We start from the raw sequence: 16,787 nt of genomic DNA, 5'->3' as shown, positions 1-16,787 counted from the left end.
CTCTCTCTCTCTCTCTCTCTCTCTCTCTCTCTCTCTCTCTCTCTCTCTCTCCTCTCTCTCTCTCTCTGTGTATATATATACATATATACATGCACAATGCTCTGAGCTTATGCTTCTTCTCCATGTTGGTTTCTGAATTCTGAAATGACTGATGCTCAACAATTTTGGTTGGTGTCCATCCTAATATTTCTAATATTGTACTGTTTTAAAAACTTGTGGTCTAAGTCTTGGAGCATTGTCTTATGCAGCAAAAAGATGTCATAAGGCAATTCAGATTTGTTAGTGAGGTTTCGTTCATTTGATATCCTTCCTACTGTGAGCACTTTTCAGAATATGACAGACATACCAATTATATGAGGTAACGTCTACAGGTCACCTGATTAGTAATAAAAAATTTCGAACTATATAGTATTATTGCTATGAGTTATATTGTGCAAACTATGGGGGTGTTTGGTAGGGCTCGTCCTGACGGGCTCCTCTATTTTTCACTAAAAAAACGACTCCTTCTACAAAAAGTTTGGTAAGGCTCCTCCGGATGAGCTAGAGCCAGAGTCAGGGAGGAGCCCTACCAAACAGACTCTATATATAATATCTTTTACGCACCCTACCCAAATATTTTCTTAGAAAACTTGCACTTCATATTGGCATGATTATGGTCCCGTTTGGTAGGGCTCCTCTCCGACTCCAACTCCTACGGAGATGCCCTACCAAACGGTTTAGTAGGGGCAGTTTAGAGCTGTTTTTAGTGGAAAAAAAGAGAAACCCTACTAAACGAGACTTAAATCATTTGTCTTTTACAAGATGTCACTTTCTAAACTCTTGCCGCAATGCGTGAGGTATTCACCTAGTTAATATAGTATAATGCTGGCTTTCCAAGAAAAATAACGCGTGGCTATGCCAGCAAGGAACATGGAAATAGGTGGCAGTGATAGGGCATGACCAAGGTCATCAATGTTGGAGGGAAATAAGGGTGTGTTTGGTTGCGGAACGAGGACTTGCATTGTATATATCTTTCATGAGCAGATGCAGGCGGGGTGGAACCGTATTCCAGAAAAGAAGGTGTTCGGTGATGTTGCATGAGAGGATGCAGAAAAACTGAGATGCTATTTGGTTGTTGACGGACCAGTATCCTAAGGGTTCCCTATAGAGCCGACTACTCACCATGGGCTTGGGCCGGCTCACGGTCTGCTTGAAGACACAGAGCATGGTGGCGTGATCTCCAAGTTATCAAGGACCGACCTAGTTGGATTACTAGGAAAGTTAGTCTATTAATAGAACTGGAACTTCTCTGTTATAACTGACTAGGACTAGAACAATACGTCTTGCCCTCTGAACTGTATAAAGAGAGATAGGCGCGCACCCCTTGTACAATAATCAATCATAAACAACAACCCAACATGCCTAACTATACTACGGTATTACGCTATTTAGCGGCCTGAACCAGTATAAATAGTTGTCTTTTAGTTTACTGTTGAGTTCTGCATACGCCGAAGCCCTCCAGTCACTATCCCGGGTAACCTTGTGACGTGTTTCCGGTCATTAAACACCGACAGTTGCCTGCATGAGCAGATACAACTTGTCTAATGAAGCTGACATGTGGGTCCATCCTCTACAACCTGCATCCACCAGGCCAGGCTCTAGAGTGAAGCTCATTTTGGCCACCAGCCAGGATGAGACCGTGTATCTGCATGAGTGGAGTCAAGCTAGAATAGTGGATCCTGGCAACCAAACCAACTTCTATTTCTGCGTATATGGATGAGCTGAGCCAGGATGGGGTGGAAGCGGGCAACCAAACACACCCTAAGTGGCTGGGGAAGAGCGTGGCATAAACATGGGTCATGAATAGGTTGCCGACTCAACTTTTTTTTGTCATGCCATGAATAAGAAACTTTTTTTAACTTTTTTTTGTCATGCCAAGAATAAGAAACTCTTTTATCACAGTAACCGCTGCTTATATTACCATGTAAGGAAAATTTACAGATACGCGTACACATACGAACACATACACAAAGGATACAGGGGAGGATGCTACCCCATACAAACTTCAAAGAGGTACTCAATGAAAACGAAAATTACATGGAAGTCCTTGAGTGCCTCTGTGTCCACCACATTGTCGTCTTTCGCCAGCTTCACCATCAACCATGTCGCCGGAGAAAGCCGAGACGAGCAGTCCCCATCCGTAGGCCTAGGAGAGCACCATCGACCATAGGCTTTGAGAAGAGCTGCAGTGACATCTTGAGATGAACGGGAAGAAGAACCGTGCGAAACATCGGCCGAGGACACACCCCGTGCAGACCCAGGCCTGGATTTGGCCATGCTATTAGAGGCCTAGACAATAGAGAGCCAGACCGTCATACCTGACCAACATAGATGAGCGAGCCTCCAAGCGAGCCTCCCCGCATAGTGCTGCCAACACCATCACCACCGACAGGCAGCCAAAAGTTTCTACACAGGAGTTGCCGAAATCTGAAGCTCCAGATCCGGTCAACCTCCACCTCACAAGCCCATGGCCAGCCCCAGAACAGAAGACTACGAGGTAGATCAGGATGAGGAAGACCTTATTCCACATAAGCTGCGCTGCCTCCACCAAGTGACGCCATTGGGATACGAACCCCAAAAGGAACCTAATCTACACCGCCAGGCAAGGAGACATGGATCCCCCACAAATCCGAGACCAAGAGACCGTCGGAGGCAGAGGGGATCAACGCTCCAGCCCGACAGGAGCAGAGGAAAGTGGATTCTCCCTCTTTTGCCTCTCAGTACTGTAGCTTGGGGAGAGGTTTCAAGAGAGAACCAAAGGAATATCCCTATGAACAGGAAACTTCATAGTAAATTGACAGCCAAACTTTTTTGGACTTAGCTATGACCTATGGAGTCAGACAATATCCAAATTGTATTTTTTAGCTTGTCTAGTATATGTTTTAGGAAAACGTTTGGTAAAATAGCTTAAAAATAGCTTCTCGTGGTTGTTAAAAACAACAAAATGTCTATATATCCTTTTTTAATTTTTCCTTTACATTTTCCTTATTTATTTTACTTTTCCCCTCTTCTCTCCAACTTATCTCTTCTCCACCGCGAGATCTACCGCACATAAGCACACGTCATCTTCTCCGCCTTCTCCGTCCCAATAGAAAGCGGCTCCAGTGGCCATCTCACACGACGACAGGTGCACGTAGCGACGGTCATGGGCTCCAGCGAAAGGGAACGAACCACTCATAGTTGATGGCCACGGGCCCACCAATCCAAGGGTGAAGCGGGATGAAGCTACATTTTTCAGCTCCGTCTTCCACCCTGCCATCTCAGCGTGACTTGGGGGGATCAAACTCAAGATCGCTAGCATCGCATTCCTTACCACAGCGTCTCAAATTACTTATGACCAAGTGGCATTTGTATTTACCTTACTTGTAATTAATATTTGGAACCATAAATAAATTCAAATGAAAAAAATAGTTAACTACAATCCTTTTGTATTTATCTTAGCAAATATTACTATATTGAATATTTTTCAAACTCTAGGATTTGAAGTTTAAGCTCAAAACTCTTTTTCTCCTACTCAAGTTTTAAACACATTTCTACACAACTAAAATACGCTAGCAGCATCGATGCAACAAACTTTCTATAATCTATGTCTATATTAATTTGACTTAGATTTTTCTTCGTTTATTACAAATTTGGTCTTAAATCTAAATTTGCTTTAATAAACTTCAGAAAAAACTAGAAAGTTTTAAAAATCAGGGTGCTACATAAGACGATGGTTTGCCTCTTTCCTTGTCGGCGGCGGCTTCTCGTATTCATGGTGGATGGTAGCGTATCCATGCCTTGTGGGCGCCGTGACTTCACCCCACGGCCCGCCCTGCGTGCCTCCATGGTACCGGATTCTGAAGCAGGCATTCGCGGCTGCTTCCTGCGTGGCGCCGGCAGATTCTCCTCCGTGGTGAAGGATTCGGGTAAGAAGATATCAGGCTTGGAACCTTTCATCGACATCGACGAGGCAAAGCGATTGGCCAAGGAGGTAGAACGGATGCGGTTTCTGCGGCAGATGGCACGGAAGAAGAAACAAAACGATCGGCAGCGGATGCTGCAAGATACCGTCCTCGACTTCGATCCCAAGCAAGGGGGCGAGTACTACACCAGATTTACGTTCGCCGACCTCACAAAATTTGATCTCGACGAGGAGTGTAAGTCCATTCCCATGGGTTTAATTCTGATTAGGTCAATTCCTCTGCTGTGCCCTACCCAGCATTGCCCTCCATGAACAATTACAAAATTTTATTTTGGTTCGGTTGGTTGTTGCTTACACCGTTACACGATCAAAGCATTATACTCTATTCTATGTTAATTTGTTCTTTGAAATATGTTTTGTTTGTCTATTCAAGCAGAGGTCATCACTGTCTGAGTTTCTGTCTCTTGAATAGGCAAGTGCAAGAACTGCCAGCTTGAATCATATTTGTACAAGCCTATCTTGATTCTTTTATTTTATTTTTCACACCACAGCAACCCTTTGTCCAATGAGATTTACTGATGCTGTCTACAAAAATAAGGACGACTATGAGCTATGTGAAGGAATAAACATCTTCTCTGTGAGAATAACCACCTCGGATGTTGGCTTCCCTATCAATGTGTATGGCACTGTCATTGCCAGAGACAGTCTGGACAAGAGGTGTGTTTATCTCTTCAGCCGTGAGAGAGATCAATGCCAACTCATCAACGCTGAGGTATGTACATTGGGCCGATTGGCAACACTATATCTCTAAAAGAACTGCTTGTATGTATGTATTAGGTGTGAGTTAGACAGGGATTGCAAAATTCCACTGGCCTGCAATTGATTTCTATTGATCAACAAAGTAACCACTAGTGGTTAGTTGGTCGATTACCTGTTTGATATTCATCCTTGTTTCTTGTTCTGAATTTATTTTTGGTGCTGAAAGTTGGAAATTTACACGCTACTGATCAATAATCCCCAGAATATTAGACAATCTGTATAGTTTCCAAATGTTACTAAATTGCAGATGGTCAGTATGGAGGGTAAACTTGTGATGTGTTAGTTTTCAAGTCTTTTTGGTAGGCACAATTAGCATCCCAAGGTCCATGAACAACTGGTAGAGAGAACTAGGTGATGCAACATCCTTTGTCTTATGGGATTCCTCGAAATGTTTACACACTGATCCAATTGTTGTCCAATAGAAGTACATTGTTGTTTCTAGGGTGTGGTGTGGATATTGTATGGAACAGAATAAACCTAATGTTAAACATTATTTTATAAAAATTTATGTGAACATAAGTATGTATAATACATTAATGAACTATATTTGAACCCTTTGGCATAATATTTGTTTCTTATATTAGGGAAATTATTTATCACATTTTATTATATCGACATCATGCTTAATGGTACAACCATATGAACCTACAGCATCGTGATACCATATGTAAACTGATCATTAACTGTTTCATCTGTGGTAGTAGTTTACATATGCTAGTTGGCTGTAATCATTCTATTTTGATTACAGCATTATTGTATTCAGAGAAATATAATGTAACACTTAACCTATAATGTAAACTTTTTCGTAGGATGAATCTTTGACCTTGACAGGTCCAAAACGAGTACTCGCACTGATAGGTCCGAACTATGTTGAGATTGATTTGAAGATTAAGGATCATCAAGGGCAGGACAAAGAACTCAGTAAAGGAATGCTATCGATCCGTGGCATAGAGCGTCGACGGTTGAAGCAATGTGTGCTTGAAAGTGACTCTCTTGCTACCAGGCTTAGCACTGTGAATGTGCTGTAAGGAGTTGTGAAAGATGCAATGGAGGGTACTATTGCAATTGAAGTTCTACAATGAGACTTTAATGGGAAAATCACTGCCCAGACCACCAGTATCCTGAACACCATTGTGCTTTACGATAGTCAAGTGGTTGGTGGCATGGCTGGTGATGGCACTGGAGCTATCAAGCTTATGCGATCCGTCGTATCTGTCTATATGAAGGATATGCTGATAATTGTTGCCGAAACCAGTGACGGTAAGTCTAAACAAACCATTGATTTTACTCCCAAGATCATCGGTAGAGAAGAGGAAGTTATGACTGTTGGTGTCACTAAGATGCGCATGAAGGTTGCGTGGTCGATAATGGACTTTTAAGTGAGCTCTTTGCACCTTAAGGTTTGATGATGACAGGATCTGTATGACTCAGTGCAACATCAGAGTAGCGATGGTACGATCATTATTTTTTGGACCCTATAAATAAGTAGTCCCTAACGTGTTGAGCCTGTTATGTTGAATGAACTATTGTGTAACTGCTTGGGCCTGTTGTGTTGAACTATTGGCTAAGATATTGTGCTTTCGCCGCATTATATCATGAACATGTGTGATACTTCTGTGTTTCATCACTTGACTAAATTGTTCTTGTGGATTATTTGGTGTCAGGTGAGTTGCCATCCTTCAAATTCACGCTGTTGTGCAAACAGGAACACCGACTAAATCTGCCATGTCATAAATCTTTTGACAAAAGTGGTACAAAATTAAACTAGAATCTGTGAAAATGTTTCTAGTCTGTTACTCGATCGTCACAGTTGACACAGAAACAATGGGCAATCTCGGAACGGCAAGGCTAGCACCCGGACGTCTGGCCCCATGCCCGCGACTGGACGCAGCTCCCTTTCGACGCACCTGCCACGCCCTATCCCGTCCCCCGCGCGTCTATTGCGCCCACGTAATTCGAGAGCCCACCCGCCGCGCAGGCATCACAACGTCGTGATGGCTCCCGTGCGATGGCGATGGCATAGTCGAGTAGGCCATTAATCGACCAGGAGCGACGCGATGAGGACCCACTCTAGGGCCACGTACGCCAGCGCGTCCTTCGATGGAACGCTGCTGCTACTGCTAGCTTACAGCCGATATCCCGACAGGTGCGTCCTTCGGTGGAACGCTGCTGCTGCTCCCGCGCTAGCTCTCTCTTCCTCGCTCGACCACCCGACATCGAGATCTACTTTTGCAACACTCAGATGAAACAATTGCAACATACGACTTAAACAGATGAAACATTAGAACATACACTTATAACATAGTCATTGTAACATATGCAATATTCAGTTAAAATAATTACAACATACGTTTGAAATAGATGAAACATTTTGTACAAACTCTTGCAACAGACCTCTGAAACACTTACAACATGTGCAACATCCCGTCTGCTTTTGCAACATCCATATGAAATAATTGCAACATACCTCTGAAAGTCTTAAACATCTAAAACACTTGAAACATACATTTACAACATAGGGTAGGTGAAGATCGAGGCTGGTCAATTGTCGTCGTAGTGGGATCCGGCGGCGCACGAGCACCACCAGCACCAGCACCAGTGGCGACGCGCGAGCACAACCACCACCAACACCGTCCTTGGCTCGCCCAGGAAAACAGCGCGCTACGAGAGGGAGCAGGCGGCGTGCGCCCATAGCGAGGAGCGAGCGGTGCGGGTAGGGCGCGCGGTAGCGAGGACGAGCGGCGCAAGTGAGGCGCGTGACGGGTGGGAGAAAAGCAAGCGAGCGAGTGGCACGGGGTGAGGCACGCGGTGGAAGAAAGCAGCGAGACGGACTGAGGCACGGGGCGTCTGTTTGGCGCGGACGCCCATGGCCAAGCATTATCGATCTAGGAAGTTGGAAATCTGAACATACAAGTGAGAGTGTGAGACAAAATTGCAATCCCTGCTCCCTGGCCCCCTTACATCCTGTGTTGATAAAAAAAGGAAAATTAGCTTGGGTTGGGCTGGCTTCAACCGTAGTTGAGTTGGGCTCGTAGTAACGCGTGGCAGAGCCAGAACCTCAATGTGCAGCTGATGGGCCGGTGTTACTCAAAATAAAAAAGTTGATGGGTCGGTGGCTGATCATGAGGCCAATGCGGAGAGATCGAACAAGAGGGGCCTAGGGGCATAAAAGTTCAGCCCAACAAAGCTGCCAGGGCCACCAGCCCACTACTACTAATACTACTAGGCAACAATCCATGATTGTTCCCAGCCCAGGAATGTAGCTTTCGGTGTATAGTACAACAGGATTCTTGTATGTATCTTGTATCTTCATGTATCAAAATCAAATGCATGTAATGTAGCAGCTGTACAGCCGTATCCTAGTTTTTTTTTAGAATTACACGTTGTGTGCATCGACAAATTACACAACTGAATGGCATTTGTGAGCAAAATTTGGTTTTTTAAGTAAAAAACGAAATGCTTGATTGTGTTCCTGAAAACTAGCTTTAGTAGTCCATCGGTATCAAGTATTTCTTCAAGTTTCAACGAACATTTAATATCAACTTTAGTTAAAAAAAAAACTAGTGGTAAAAAATGTAGGGACATATCGTGACTGCCAAAAATGTGGGCCACTAAAATAATGGGTCCAGTACATATATTATTTTATATTTTACATTTAATAAAAAATAAATTTGTAAAATTACTTTTACATACTAACAAAGTTAGGCCAACTAGGATCCACCCCACTTTATTTTTGAGATTAAGGAAAAAAAGAATACGATCCACAACTTAATTTAGCTGATGGACCGAACTGGTTCGACCCCAAAAGAGGCTCAACAAAGGTCATGGGGTCCTGCTCAACCGCAAGATTGCAACTGACATAAACCTATTCGTTAGGTCTGTCAAATACTCATTAGGTTTTCAGATATTCAGCTATTCTTGGTGTAAAAAAAAGTTACTGAATTAACTCACAAGAATTAAGCATCAGGATCATAGTGCAAGTTTATAATCTTTTTTATGGTTTTCTTGTAGATAAAATTTTAGAAAGGAGGGCATGTAGAAGTACTAAGGATTCAGGGACATCTATGTCATTCAAACACATCGTCCTTATTTGTTCTCTACTTGTAGACTGCAGTAAGCTTGGGAAGTTTTATCAGATTTGCCTAGGTACAGGGGTTTACTAATTGAAGAGTTTTGCTTAACCTTATATGTAGTATATTATCACCATGTTTGTGCTTATTGTACCAGTCATGAAAGAGTTTTGCTCCAAGTGTTTCGGATGGATGTTAAGATATATTATACCTTTTTTCTTATGGAGATCATTTTGTCTGATGTTGTACCAGAAACAGTGGTAGAATAGCTCTCAATGTCTACTTTTGAATGCCTTTCAACATGCGCAAATATTTGGGTAGCATGTGACTGTCCCTTATATATGACCCCACAATGTAAGGGAAGAATGTTGTACCAAAATGTTAGCCTCTTATACCCTGGATGTCTTACAGAAATATAATTTTCCGTAGACCTATAAATTAGTATTTAAAGTGTTTTTAGCCTTCAGAATGGAGCCTGCTTCAGACTTTTTGAGCTAAAAAATATTTGCACTTGAAACGATGGGATTAGAATTACTATAACCTAAAATGCCTATCTTGTTGATATCACCTGATCTGTAGTTTCTATGCATTTTGTCTTAAGTTTGCATCTTCGGGGACGGCTGGGCGCCGGAGGTGCCATGGACTACAGCAAGACGCCGCCTGCGCCCTGTGCGACCAGGAAGACGAGACAGCCGATCTCCTACTCGCCTCATGCGTGTTCACACGCGAGGTCTGGCATCGTCTCTTGCGCGAGAGCTAGGGGGTGTCGGGTTCCGCGCACTCAATTTTAGTCTCTGTAATATTGAATATTTAATACAAATTTAGAGTATTAAATATAGATTAATTACAAAACTAACTGCACAGATTGAGACTAATTTGTGAGACGAATCTATTAAACCTAATTAATCCATGATTTGACAATGTGGTGCTACAGTAAATATAGGCTAATGATGAATTAATTAGACTTAATAAATTCATCTCGTAAATTAGTCTCTGTTTGTATATTTAGTTTTATAATTAACTTATGTTTAGTCCTCCTAATTAACATCTGAACGTTTGATATGATACGAACTAAATTTTAATCTCTGTAAGACTGGTGTCAGCAGGCAAGGAGAGCTGTACCAGAGTCCTTCAGACGCGGCTTTGACTCCCTTGAACCGCTCGTCTCGTGGGAGGTCGGGAAGAAGCGCAACAGACTGACGTTCGACAACAACTCCAAGACACCGGCTCAAGTTCTTGCTCTAATCCATGAAGAGGCACTGCTATAGAACTAGTTTGTAGCAACGGCATCTTTTTTTAAGTAGAGGCGGCTCACTCCGCAGCTACCCCTACAGCGCCCCTGCTAGAATCCCACGAGGTCAGCCGCCCCTATAAATGGCACAGTAGGAGCGGCTAGTGATACGAGCCGTCTCTATAAATGGATCGATTTAGAGGAGCGGCTCAATCACCAGCCGCTCCTGCAAATTAGATTTGTAGGGGTGGCTCAGTCACCAACCACGCCTACAAATATTTTCGTGTTTTTTTAAATATTAGATCTACATATTTTTTTTAAGTTTATATATAAATGTATTAAAAACAATTTGCTATATTTGCTCGTACACATACAAAATAACTTGCTGATATATATATATATATATATATATATATATATATATATATATATATATATATATATATATAATGATACATTTTCTTTTTTAAAAAATAAAAATTATGTTTAAAAATTAAAAATTTGAATTTGTGAACTTTGAATTCATTTTAAGACAGAAAATGATCTAAAATAAAAATATTGTAAACATCAAAGTTGTAAAACTCATCAAGATTTATAATTTTCATTCTGATCTTATTTTCATGTGACTTAGTTTGAAAACTTTAAATTTTGAATTTCATAAAATGGCAACTTCAAACAATGTTTTCAAAGAGTAAACAATTTCAGCTAGAGAAGTTCTGAATATAAAAGTTGTATAACTCATCAAGATCTAAAACTTTTATTTTGGTCATTTGTTCATCTGACAAAGTTTTCATATAGTTTATGAAACCATATGATTGAGATGTAAAATTTGTGAATAATGTTCTTATCACTTTGTCGGAAGAACAAATGACCAAAATAAAAGTTTTTGATCTTGATGAGTTATACAACTTTTATATTCATGATTTTTTCAGCTGAAATCATATACTATTCCAAAATATTGTTTGAATTTATTATTTTTAAAAATTCAAATTTTGAATTATTCAAACAAAGTCACATGACAAGATGATCAAAATAAAAGTTGTAGATCTTGATGAGTTCTATAACTTTTATATTCATGAAATTTTTAGTTTAAATCATTTGGTATTTCAAAATCCGGTTTAAAGTTGTAAATTTTTTAAATTTAAAATTTGAATTGTGAAAACTTTGTCACATGAAAAGATGACCAAAATAAAAGTTGTACATCTTAATGAGTTATACAACTTTGATGTTTACAACATTTTTAATTGAGGTTATTTAGTGTCCTAAAATTATATTGGAAATATTAAAATTCAAATTTTCAAAATTTTAAATATGTTTTTTAAGAAGAAAAATAGAATTATATATATACATATCAGCAATTTGTTTTAATTGTTTAAATATATATATATATATATATATATATATATATATATATATATTTCACATATATAGACTAATCCAAATAATTATATATATATAATACAGACTTAATAATTTATATAAATGGAAATATATTTTTAGGGGCGCCTTAATCAGAAACTGCCCCTACTAATTGATTTCTAGGGGCGGCTGATGTTTTAAGCCGCCCCTACAAATCGACCTGAGTATATAAGCACGGACGCTCGGGGGCCGAAATCAACTAAGTCTTGGGCGCTCCCCCCCCCCCCCCCCCCCTCGACGCTGTCGCCTCCCGGCCGCCTCCCCCTCTCCACACCCCTGAGCCGCACCTCGACACCAGTGGGCCGCCACGACGTCACCACATCTTCTCGGTGGCTAGGGTTTCAGATCGAGCCCCCGGTCGGTCGACCCACCGCGCCCCGCTGCCGCCTCCCTGTTGTCTCCCCCTCTGCGTACCCTGAAGCCACAACTCAACACCCCCGGGCCACCACGACGCCCCCACATCTCCACGGCGGCTAGAGTTTGAGATCGAGCCCCCGGCTGGCCGACCCACCGCCGCCACCGCGGCCGCCTCTAGGTCCTACCTCCATCACGCCCCGACGGCTCTAGTGTCCATGCGCGCTACCCCGACGGGTCTGCACTGGTGGCCGTGTCCTCCGGTGGTTCTAGTGTTTGCGCGCGCTACCCCGGTGGGCCTGCACTAGTGGTCGTGTCCTCCGACGTCCACGCCCCCTCTCCCGGCGGCCTGCCCCGGTGTGCTCTAGCGTCGGCGCCCCTTCCCCAGCAGGCTTGCCCCGGTGGCCATGCGTCCGACATGCGCGTGCACCACCATCCCGTGCCCACCACCCCTTTCTTTGTCTAGGTCTTCTGCAGGTATCCCCTATCCCTTCTCCTCCATTCCTGCTCCACTGGTGCTTTCTGATGTGAATGTGGAATTAAGCTTAGTGATGGTCACTAATTGTGGTTACATACATGGAATTTATATAACAGGAATGCTAACTTCATATATAATTCTAATGTGTCTAGTGTTGTCCTTCAACTAGTTTGCAATGCTACTTTTATATAACAGTAATAGATGAATGTCTTAAGTCATGTAATGTTCCTTTGCTTACTCTAATCATAAGTAGCTGGGTAATAGTGGTTTATCATCCTTATAATTAGCTACTCATGCATAGTCTTGTTAGTAGAATAAGTGAAGCACTTGATTACACTTGAATGTTGAAATGGCTGCATGAACAGTTCCTGTTAAGTGGCTAACTTCCATATATTGCTTATCTTAGAATTTCAAGATTTTAGGCCTGCTAATTTAAGAGTTATAGATTTTGCAAGTTCCCAGTCAGTTTCTGTTTTACTTTCTATACAGATCTGATTGATGATGCTTTTCATCATGCTAATCATGTTTATATGAATATGTTGTATACAAAAGTTGTAGCTAACTTCCATGTATTGCTTGTACTAGAATTTCATGATTTTAGGCTTGCTAATTTAAGAGTTATAGATTTTGCATGTTCCCAGTCAGTTTCTGTTTTATTTTCTATATAGATCTGATTGATGATGCTTTTCATCATGCTAATCATGTTTTCTGTGAATATGTTGTATACAAAAGTTGTAGCTAACTTCCATGTATTGCTTGTCCTACAATTTCATGATTTTAGGCCTTCTAATTTAAGAGTTATAGATTTTACAAGTTCCTAGTCAGTTTATATATGCTCCTTTTGACAGGCAGCAACTGCTTTGTTGAGCCTCCTCTCCTACTTCTACTTCTCTCCTCTCCTCTCCTACTACACTTCTACTATTAATCTCCTCTCCTCTCCTACTACTCCTACTTCTACTACTACTCTCCTCTCCTACTCCTACTTCTACTACTACTCTCCTCTCCTCTTCTACTACTCCTACTTCTACTATTTCTACCACTACTCTCCTCTCCTACTACTTCTACTCCTACTACTACTCCAACTCCTCCTCCTACTGCTACTACCCTACTAATACTACTGTGTTTATATATGCTCACTGTTTTTGTTTGGCCTCCTCACCTCTCCTCTACTACTACTTCTACTTCACCACTCCTCTATGTTTGGTAGCAGCTGCTATTTTTTTGGGAACAAGTAGCTGCTTTTTTTTAGCAAACTCTCATCTCATCTCCTTTGTTTTGCCAATGATGAAATTGTCCAACTCTAGAAATTGTCTAGAATATGAGCTGATGATCATAAACTTATGAGGAACTTGGCATCATTATCCACCGCCCCTACTGTCTTTTTCTATATGCTCACTATGTTTATGATGTCTTTATGCTACAAGTTCTTGATTAAATGATGTTTGACATGTTTTTGAGGCCTCTACCACTACTACTACTATACGACCTTGTCTTTTATGATGCCATGATGCTCCAAGTTCTTGATCAAATGATAATTGACATGTTTCTAAGGCATCTACTACTGCTACTACTCATTTTTTATCTATTATTGTTTTTAGATCTTCTAGCATATCTAAAGTCAACTTTCTTGGTTCTATTAGAACAAAACACAAAATGTAATGGACAAGAGATAGTGCAACTCCAAGCCCTGAGCATAGGCTAATCTTTGAAGAGCCAGAACCATAGCACATTACTCAGGAACAGTTCAACAATGAGCTAGACAAGGGTCTAGCAGAGATGTTTACTCAGGATCAGTCCGACGAGGAAGAGGGAGAAGAGGGAAGAGCAGGAGAGGCTGCTGGAGGCGATGACAAAGAAGAAGATGATGATGAAGATGACGATGATGAGGATTCAGAAGAGGCATATAAAAGTCCCAAGGATCCTTTCCCACATGAAGTCATATGAAAGCCAACGAAGGAGGAGCTAGACAAGGATTTTGACCTGAACGAGGTGGTAGGGATAAAGCTTTGCAAATTTTGCTAATGCTTTGATTGTGTTACAATTACTAACACTTTGACCTCTCGTATATATAGGCCCATCCTAAAACTCAAAAAATATGACATCGACATCTGTGACATCTCGTCGGACAAGATAGAGCAGTGGAAGAGAGATCAGAGGCAATAGCCACAGAGTTGGACATTGCCACCTCTGCTCCACAACCCCAAGCCATGGCCATGAACTCAGGTACCAAGCCGAAGAGGAAATGGGGGGATAGAAAAAACAACCAATATCTAGATAACGCATGCTATGTGATCACAGAGGCCGGGCTAGCAGGGGAGATCTGTCAGCTGAAGCAACTCAGAGGACGATTCTATAATGCGATTGGGGCCCTAGTAAGAGATCAGTTGAACCCAGCTATCATCAGCTAGAAAAAAGTACTAGATGAGACAAATAGAGAGCTATGGGAGAAGTTCCTGATGGTCAATTTCTGGTTTCCAAAGGGAAGCCATCAACTGGTAAAACGTCAAGCTATGAAAATAATGAGAGAGTCATTCTGATGTTGGAAGTCAGACCTCAACAAGAACTATATCCAAAAGGGGTTGACTCCCTTCAACGAGTTTGGCCACATAACTCCTAGTCAGTGGGTGAACCTTGTGGCTCAGAAGACTTCACCGGCAGCATTGGCCCTCAATGCCCGTAACACCGAGCTGGCGAAGAAGAACCAACATCACCATCATCTTGGTCCTAGTGGCTAATATGGCAAGGAAGAGTAGTTTAGGAAGATGGAGGAAGAGGCTGCCACATCCGGGTCATTCGACTTGAGTGGGTTGAAGGTGCGCTGAAGGAACTGGATTCTTGGGAGGAGTACTAGTATAGAAGCATCTAGTGGGCTTAAGTTTAATAACCCGGAGACGAAACAGGCAGTATCAAAGATACTAAAATATGCTGAAGACAAGCAGAAGGGCTCATTCAAGCCTTCTAGAGAGAGGGACAAGCTTAGCCTTGCCTTGGGAAACCTCGAGCACGCATGCCACACCAGGGGGCTAGGGAAAAGAACGACCTAGAAGCATGGATTCGAAGAGGACCAACACATGTACAAGAAACATGGCAGAGACGAGAGTCTAATCTTGAGCTCACCATGAAGGCTCTAGTTGCGAAGGCGCTAGAGGAGCAAGGACTATCTTCAGAGTCAAGGACAGTAATGGCGTTGTTGGTTCCTAGTAGCCAAGGTTCCACTACAGCTACAACCCCCGTCGATCGCATATGGGAACCAACTAGTTGTACCTTGGTGGTTGTCATCGGCAGACAAAACACTACAATGGAGGTGGCAAAGGGTGTGGCACATCCTCCTGGCTAGTGGCGGAGGTAGGTATCTGGCGAGCCTTGGTGGCCGCCATACCTAAAAAAATAAAAAATATTGAATATATGTACTATATTTGAAATACATACACATATGTACATGACATGGTCATACACTCATATGGAGGAAAGCTAGATAGGCCTGATGGGCTCCACCTCTGCTAGCTTGATGGGCCTCGGGGCATCGATTAGCAGAAGGCATAGAGGGAAAGGGAAGCTAGCCTAGTCCTCGTCTACTTGCATCTCTTCGATTCTTCCTCTTCGTATTTTGATCTGATCGATCAACGCGGTGGTTCCTAGACAGTGGATGGTGGCATCGGCACGAGAAGCCAAGAACTCAACATGGTGGCCGGCGGATGGCGATGTGAGTTCAACGTGGCTAGTCTGCCATGCCACTGATAGTGGCTATGGCTCTGTGCCTCCGATCCACCTAGCGCCAGCAACGTCAAGTCTACAACTGCTTCAACTACACAATGGGTATGTATTTCCAACAACAAGATTTATTTAGTGAGGTATTTTATGTGCCAATGCTTTACTTTTGGATTATATGATCACATAGTAATATACATATTTCAATAATGTTCTAATGGATCCTTGCATAATTGATAGTTATATTATACATGTTTGACCTTTATAAACCCACCACACCTAGAAATTATTCCTGCCTCTGCCCCTGCTCCTGGCGGCTTGCATCACAATAATAAGATCCCGCCAGACTACACTAGGGTCGAGGTGCATTCTGTGAAGCCCGAGTTCATGCAATGGAAGATAGACCACCCAACTCCCGAGGGACTAATGTTACTCGGAGAAGTAATGAACTAGTTCATCCTCTAGCACAAATGGGACATTGTATTGACTGCTTCTTCACCGCCTATTCAACGTTTGGAGGGACTTTTTGTGGAGGGGGAGATACTTTTACCGTCTCATGACCACCACTTGCATGAGATGCCATATTCTTCCCTGCCTCCTAGCGAGCACGTGCATGAGATGCCACAACCTATGTCGTACTCTTCCTCGCCTCCTAGCGAGCACATGCCTGAGATGTCATAGCCTTCTCCGCTTGTAACGAGCAAGGGCCTCCTAGTGAGCATGTGCCTCCAAAAGAAGTTCATGTACAAGAGGGTGCCCCGCAAG

General features: G+C 42.3%; 1 pseudogene; it reads left to right on the top strand.

The window, feature by feature from the left end:
• Positions 1 to 3,793: 3,793 nt before the first annotated feature.
• LOC136504182 (uncharacterized) lies at positions 3,794 to 6,141 on the top strand (annotated as a pseudogene).
• Positions 6,142 to 16,787: the final 10,646 nt, after the last annotated feature.

This window comes from Miscanthus floridulus, chromosome 14 (assembly GCF_019320115.1).
Source record: "Miscanthus floridulus cultivar M001 chromosome 14, ASM1932011v1, whole genome shotgun sequence".
Classification (NCBI taxonomy): Eukaryota; Viridiplantae; Streptophyta; class Magnoliopsida; order Poales; family Poaceae; genus Miscanthus; species Miscanthus floridulus.
The sequence above is the reverse complement of the archived record's forward strand: the minus strand, read 5'-3'. Positions and strand labels throughout refer to the sequence as shown.